The following is an 8,493-nucleotide window of genomic DNA, read 5'->3' as shown; positions in this document are numbered from 1 at the left end:
ACTTGAAAACGCTCAACCTGAAGCACATTCAACCCGAGGTATGACTGTACATTGATTATTGCCTTCATTTTATGGATCTATGGTCTCATTAGACAGTAAAATCCGTGTTAAATTGCTGTTTTAGGGGGTGTTTTTCATCGTCTAGAATGGATCAATTCACTTTTCCATTACTTTCTATGGAAAAGTGCACCTCTACTTATGTACGTTTCTAGTTAATACCGCACCTTCGGAACGGATTATGGTTGTAAGTAGAGGTTCCACTGTATGAATGAGTGACAATGCAATTCGATAATGATGTTCTAAATGTTCGTGAGCATGTAAGCACATGAGAGGGTCTTTCCACGTCCTCCCACTTAATTGGTTTAGGAGTTATATAGGAAGTGAGCTAGACCGTGCTGCAGGGTCAAACACCCCACCATTTTGTTATTATCAGGTAATGTGTGACATGCCTAGCAAGCTACAGGCCAGCTTTCTTCTCAGAAGCTGCTTCTATTTTATTAATGGAGACATCTTGCAGGAGGGAGAATTTCATTGCTCAAGCCAGTCCGCAAATTAAACAATATGGCTGAAGGAAAAATAGCCATGAACAGCAGAATGCATAATCATCGTCTTGTCATATTGGGCATCCAGGGACTCAGAGATATAGGTGCCTTTTATGACAGTTTACAGTCCCTTGCTTTCCTAAGCTATTGCATTCGCAATAAATTCTGGTTTGGATACTAATTTGATGCATTTGAAAACCATGCCACGGCACACGTTTTGTTCCTGTCATAGAAATATGGAGAGGAAAGTCTACATATCATTCCTGTGGCATGTAGACATCTCCCAAGATTTATGCTCTTTGAAAACCCCTATTCTTGCTAAATGTACTGCATATGTAAGTTCCCTGTAATTTACTCAGAACTCTGCTGTCACAAATAATGTTAATATGACTGTTTTGATACGGCACATAAAATTTATTTAATCGGCTACCTCATTTTGAAATATATTCATTAGAAGCGTTGAATCAAACCGGGTCGGTGTGGGGGGAAACTCATGTCACAGCACAAAGCTGTGTTCATTTTGAGGGTGATGGCATTTGTAAGTCGCAAGGAACGAACCAGTTGAATAGATTTTGGTCAAATATCATGGCATTATTCGGATGGCAGGATCTTCTTATTGATTGGACACTGGTTGAAAATTTAAAGCTTACGCTACATTTCACTAACACCATGACAATGAAAAGCATGAGCAATGGTCTGTCAAATGTGAGAAAATTGCACTCTCCGAGTAAATAAAGGCACTGTTCAAAACTCTATAAAAGAGTGACGGCAACATTTATTCTGGAATTAAGCAGTAATGAAACAGAGAGCATGTTATGTGCTCTGATAGACTGCGTTAGGGTTACAGTGTGAAAGCAACATGTTCATTAGCAGTGTAATACCAGGTAACATGGTTAGAATCCACACATGAAAGGATTGTTTGTCAGGGGAGTTCAGATATCTTATACCTTACCCACTTTTTCTCTCTTTTTACTCTCCCTCTGCCTATTGCATGCAGAATGCATGATGTATTGAGGAGTTTGGACTTGAAATCCCGCCTTTCACTCCCTTTAAGGAGCCTCAAAGCAGCTAACATTCTCCTTTCCCTTCCTCCCCCACAAGAAACACTCTGTGAGGTGAGTGGGGCTGAGAGATTTCAAAGAAGTGTGACTGGCCCAAGGTCACCCAGCAGCTGCATGTGGAGGAGCGGGGAATCGAACCCAGTTCACCAGATTACAAGTCCACTGCTCTTAACCACTACACCACACTGGCTCTGTTGAGTGAGGTATGGCCATTTATTTGTGTAAGGAGACTCACAGCAGTGTGCTTGGCATCTCCTTGTGAGAAAAGGGGTTAAGATGCTAGAATGATTAATGCTGCTATGACAAAAAACAACAACCTGATAATAGTAAGCAACTCACAGAATCCATACATTAATTAATTACTCAGTTAAATTACTTAAGCGTGTGTGCTGATTGATACATAGTTTTATTTGATTTCTACATTTGTGGTGCAGGGTACCTTCCAGTGAATGACCCTATTCAGGCATTTGTCTTCTGTGGGGAGAGTGAGGATGAACATACTAGCCCTTCCCCCATTCAGAGGCAGACTTTGGTTAATAAGGTGCCTTGGGTGAGGACAAAATGAAGCACTCCCCCCAAAATATTTCTTATTTTCACAATAATTTCTTTTGGTACAGTTGTTTTTTATGGATCTTCTCAGTTTTCTCAGTAAAGGTAAAAGGTAAAGGACCCCTGACAGTTAGGTCCAATCATGAACGACTCTGGGGTTGCGGTGCTCATCTTGCTTTACTAGCCATTTATCCACAGATGGTTTTTCCAGGTCATGTGGCCAGCATGACTAAGCCGCTTCTGGTGAACCAGAGCAGTGCACGGAAACGCCGTTTACCTTCCCGCTGTAGTGGTACCTATTTATCTACTTGCACTTTGACATGGTTTCGAACTGCTAGGTTAGCAGGAGCTGGGACCGAGCAATGGGAGCTCACCCCGTCGCAGGGATTCGAACCGCTGAATTTTAACCATTCTCTCTCTCCTTTTCCCCCCATAATGATTTTTATTGAGTTTTCCATGTTTGTCACATTCACATTTTGTACATAATTCTATAACCTAATACATTGCTCTAACAGAGCGTCGACCTCCTTCCCTCCCTCTTTCTGACTTCCAAACATCATTCTAAACTCTTAGCATTTCTATAGTCACTTTTTTACCTTCTGTCTTTTTTCAATATTTCACCTTATTATTGGCAAATCAGATTCCTTATATTTACATTATAAAACATTTCAATTCAGACCTACAAACGTTTTCAGATGTTTACAATTTTCTTTCATATAAAATATAAATTTGTTCCAGTCCTTTTGAAACAGTTCGTCTCAGTAGGAACCCATATAAATATAGGGATGATGATGATGGTGATGATGGTGATGATGATGTACCCCCTCAGCTCGGCACCCTGTGTGAGGAAACTGCTAGCACTGTCCTAAATCTGGAGTTGCCCCATTACCCTTCATGAACTGGAGGATGAGTCCCTAAAGCAGACAGCCTGCTCTACTTCTGGAGACTCCCTTCCCCATCTGATCCACAACCCTGGAAAATTAAGTTTCTAAACTACACGGGTAGCCTATGCAAGTAGGAAACCTCTCTGTTGCAGGCAGTTGCCCTTCAGTTCAATGGAGAAACTAGTGAATTCTTCCCTACTTGATCCCTTTGCTGATTGGTCTAGCCCAGGGTTTCCTGTGCTGAATGTCTACGCCTCCATTTTTTTCAAGTGTCTCTGAATCCTGCCTTTCCCCTGCACTCTGTCCTTTGCTTGCTGCAGATATTAAGTATTGCACAGGTTGAAGCGACGGGAAGCAGAAAAGCTGACTCCTTTGGAAATGAGACATTGTCCAGGCCCATGGAACTATTATTCAAACTTTTACCGGCAGAACTTTATTCAAAACAGAATCAAAACATCAAAAATATCCACACAATTATCTTGTGCTGTCCAGCACAGGCTCAGCATCTTACAAAATACGAAATAATCCAAACAGACTTATAAACAAAGGTACAGTGGTGCCCCGCAAGACGAATGCCTCGCAAGACGAAAAACTCGCTAGACGAAAGGGTTTTGCGGTTTTTGAGCTGCTTCGCAAGACGAATTTCCCTATGGGCTTGCTTTGCAAGACGAAAACCTCTTGCAAGTTTGTTTCCTTTTTCTTAACACCGTTAATACAGTTGCGACTTGACTTCAAGGAGCAACTCATAGAACGCGGTGTGGTAGCCTTTTTTGAGGTTTTTGGTGATTTTTGAAGCTTTTCCAAAACTTTTCCGACACCGTGCTTCGCAAGACGAAAAATTCGCTAGACGAAAAACTTGCGGAACGAATTAATTTCATCTTGCGAGGCACCACTGTATTTCTCTCTCTCTCTCTTGCCTGCTTTCCAGCTTCCAGGCTGGAGAGCAATTTACTTGCATTTTTCTCCCTGTTCAAAGAGACGACTATTTGCATATTCACTCCACTGAGACAACTCCTTTCGAAATGGAGATTGCAACCCCATACCTCTCATGTGATCCCAGGTTACAACCCTCACATATTAGCTACCAGAGAACAACAATCAGTTAATCATTAACTCTGCGAGGAGCTCAGAGTCCTTTAGAAAAATTATTGTGGAAAAACATATACATTTTTCATTTCTGTGTGAATTAAATCATTATAGTTAAGATAGTTTTCCTAGTCTTTCCTGAACTTATTTTGTCAACATGCGTGCGCATGCTCGTGCGCACACACACAGAGCAGTCCAGCTCTGTCTCCCACATCCCAATTTGCCCAGTGGATATACATGTGATAGACTAAATAATTTCACCCTGCTTTCCTTTCCAGCCCAGTCAGCATTCCAAAATTACAGAAGACAGAAGAGATGTGCAGAAACATCTCAAATAAATTGCATGTGCCAGATTCTAGGCTTCTCTTTCTAGACTAGAGCCATATACCGTATTTTTTGCTCTATAAGGCGCACCAGACCGCAAGACGCACCTAGTTTTTGGAGGAGGAAAACAAGAAAAAAAATATTCTGAATCTCAGAAGCCAGAACAGCAAGAGGGATCGCTGCGCAGTGAAAGCAGCAATCCCTCTTGCTGTTCTGGCTTCTGGGATAGCTGCGCAGCCTGCATTCGCTCCATAAGACGCACACACATTTCCCCTTACTTTTTAGGAGGGAAAAAGTGAGTCTTATAGAGCAAAAAATACGGTACGTTCTTATCAGTCTGGTGCATAAAAGGAAAAAACACATATGGAAGAATGAATGTACATACTCCCCTCCCTTCCTTACACAAAGGGATGTACTCATTTGGGAAGGGAGGCAGGGAATTGCCACAAAGCTCTAGAAATCCCTCCACCTTTTGTATATAATTTATGGCGCTATGCCTCCTTCCCGGGTGATAAAATGTCGAATAAAGTAAACAGCTGTGGCTAGACAAGTTATATGGCCTACATTTGCAGCTTACAGAAAACCCAAATAAGCAATTTAAGCCAATTAGATATGTACTACAAGTCATTCCACTGGGTGCTCTGTGATATTTTCACTTTCCCGACACGACCTATATATTTCGCCGGCTATGTTTCCGTAGACTTTTCCTTCCAGATAAGAACGGCTACACTTTTCTTCTTAAAACAAGCTAAACAAGAACTTCGCTGTCCCTGGCAAGTGTAAAGCTTTTACCTCTGCCAATTACACACAGAGCTCCATCTTTTTTTCCTTTTTTTTTTTTGCCTGCGGTACATCACCCATGGTGTGCAATAGCGCCATAAGAAATAGAGGGTTCTTAGCCTAAGCCCAAAATGTTTAGGTTGCATGCACCCTAGAGTCACATCTGTGGAATGTGCTGGGAAAAACAGCAGAACATGATATGTCCTCAGTGGGGTATCAGAGAATCCTTTATTCTGCTATTACTGCTCGTGGGCCTTATCACTTTCAGGTGGTGACAGAAAATCATTAAAAACGCAAGTCTCTGCTGTCCAGTAATGACAAAGAAAACATCACAGCATATCAATTATTGCCTGGGAATTGACATGGAACCCCAGCAGCAGGCAAACTGGCTCTCTTGCAGTTATGGGATGTTCGTGCTTTTCGTTAGGAAAGGCGGTTAGTTGCTCAGAACTGGTTAAAGGCGTTTTAAGGGTGGCTAAAATAAAAATAGCAACAGAGTGGGAAACGCTAGACAATTCCAGCCGGAATACGATGGAACTAACAAAAAAGAAGTATTTGTCAAGAATCAAAAATGGAAAGCAGTTTGAAACGATGCTGAAAGTAAATGGGTGACGCAGCCTATTCTCCAACCACAGAGACACATATCAACCTGGTACTTGCCAGATGTTTCAGAATGCAGCTCACATCAATCTGTTGATGATGCCAGCTGGGCTGATGGTGTCAGGGACTGGTCAGATGCAGAGATGAGGTGTGGGGAAGACAGCCACCTCAAGAAGCTTCCAAGGAGGGGGCAGATACAGATAGCATGGACCCAGTGTGCTGGTTCCGTGGGTTACCCGAGAGGCGAGGTCCAAGTCCGGTCCGTGGTCAAGGTGTAACATGGAGGTAGTCCGTAGTAGTGGAAGCTGGGAGCAGGGCAGGGAGTCGGGTGAAGTCAGGAACAGGCTTGCAAGCAGGGAGCCAGGACAGGTCAGGCAGGCAGGAACTAGCAACCAACAATGTTGCTCCCGCAACTTGGGACTGGGGCTAAACGGCTTTTATCTGCCCCAAGGCATAGGGTGGCCCCGATCCTCTGGTGACTCGCCTCTCCTGGCCTGGAGGCGAGCACTCCTCCTGAGGGAACTTAGTTCCCTCCGCCTCTCTGCCCTGAGCCTCTTCAGCTCAGGAGAGGCTGGAGGGTTACCGGACCCAGAGGCAACCTCAGCTTCCCCCTGACGGGGCTGAGAGTGGAGCACCTGCAGGCAATGGGTCCTCCATCACCTTAGGAACCAGAGCAGACTCAGCTGATGCCTGCACCTGAGGATCCAGCACAGGTGAGGACCCTTCAGGCTCATGCCCCAGCCCCGGCTCAGCTGGTTCTGGAGGCGGGGAATCCTGTGCAGGCTGAGATTCCTCAGGTTCAGCCTCCGAGTCCAAATCCCAGGCCATCACACCCAGGTTCCTGGTGGTGGGAAACAGGACACAGCCCAGAAGGAGAGAAGAGCTGGGAAATAATGGAGGGTGAGGAACAGGAGCAAGCTGGCAGATGCACTAGTCATGAACAGAGCCAGGAGCCAGGTGAGTTGGAGGCAGTACAGGGGCCAGCTGATACTATGTCCCTTGAGAACCTGGTAGATCGTTCTCCTTCTCCTAGAACCAGGCATTTCATCCACGTCACAGAGCAAAAAACCAAACAGAAGCTGAAGGAATCCCTTGGCAGCCACTGTAGACAGCAGGAAGGGTCTAACACATGGGAAGCTAGCTGCCAGGGGGAGGAGCAGACACTCTGGGCAACAGCTCAAGCTTTGAGGGAGCGCATTGCATGGTCTCTGTGTATTATTCCTGCTTGCTACTAATAAAAATAACTGATAACATAGTTTGCTGTGTGCCTGGTTTCTCCCAGCTGTTACCCAAGTGTGCTACATGCCAGCTGCCTCCTGATAGATGGGAGATGTTGTCCAAAACATCTGGAGAGCAAAAGGTTGAGGAAGGCTGCTTTGTACACTTGGAATGGGGGTCACTAAGCAAATCCACATATTGGTGATAGTGCGTGGGATGAAGAAGGAAGGATGCAACAAGGGGAAAAAGGTAAAGGTAAAGGACCCCTGGCAGTTAAGTCCAGTCGCAGACAACTCTGGGGTTGTGGTGCTCATTTCACTTTACAGGCTGAGGGAGCCGGCGTTTGTCCGCAAACAGCTTCCAGGTCATGTGGCCAGCATGACTAAGCCGCTTCTGGCGAAACCAGAGCAATGCATGGAAACGCCGTTTACCTTCCCACCGGAATGGTACCTATCTATCTACTTGCTCTGGCGTTCTTTCGAACTGCTAGGTTGGTAGGAGCTGGGACAGAGCAATGGGAGCTCACACCGTCGCGGGGACTCAAACCGCCAACCTTCTGATCGGCAAGCCCAAGAGGCTCAGTGGTTTAGACCACAGCGCCACCCGCGTACCCACTTTCCCAAGCCTCTTTTGAGTAAAAGCAGATGCTAAGGACTTTTCCATGCCTTGCCTGTTCCTGGCAACCTGCCGTAGGGGTTGGTTCCTCTGCTGCCTGACAAAAGCAGTGTTTCACTTTGTTGTGTCTGGAGACAATAAACACTTTGTTACTTCTAATTGTGTGGGATGGGAGTTTTCCCCTTAACTGGGGAAGCTGCCCTGCTGGGAGCAGGAAATATCTGCAGACTCTGCTGGGGCTCCAGATACTCTGCTAGAGGTCCATCACATGGTTTGAGTTGTGGTGAACTACCAACTGGCTTCCACAAGTCACCAACATGGGGAGGGGGCAGAGTCTGTGGTGTCCTCGGCAGCAGTAAATCCATTCAGGGCTGAAGCGGCTTAGTCCTGCTGGCCACATGACCCGGAAGCTGTACGCCGGCTCTCTCAGCCAATAGAGCGAGATGAGCACCGCAACCCCAGAGTCGGTCACGACTGGACCTAATGGTCAGGGGTCCCTTTACCTTTTAAGCTACTGAAGGTAATGGGGCCCTTTCAGCTGTCCTTTGTCAACAACAAATTGTCGCTGTTTTTTGTGTTGAATATATGCTGTATGGAAATTTATGGACCTAATAGATATCTAAAGCCATTTGCAAATAACAAAATATGTATTTTATCACAGTAATTGTTGAACTGTGATATTTTAGGGAGCAGGCTAGCAGGTGGGGCCCATTACATACATCATAGGAGCCTACACAACGCAAAACACTGTTGCTGTATGTAGGTTTCATTTTATTTGTTTTTTATCTTATATTTTGGAACTGTACATCCGGGTTTTTTCCCCTTTACTTTTTT

The sequence above is a fragment of the Podarcis vaucheri genome (assembly GCF_965113315.1).
Source record: "Podarcis vaucheri genome assembly, chromosome: 9".
In the NCBI taxonomy this organism is placed as follows: Eukaryota; Metazoa; Chordata; class Lepidosauria; order Squamata; family Lacertidae; genus Podarcis; species Podarcis vaucheri.
The sequence above is the reverse complement of the archived record's forward strand: the minus strand, read 5'-3'. Positions refer to the sequence as shown.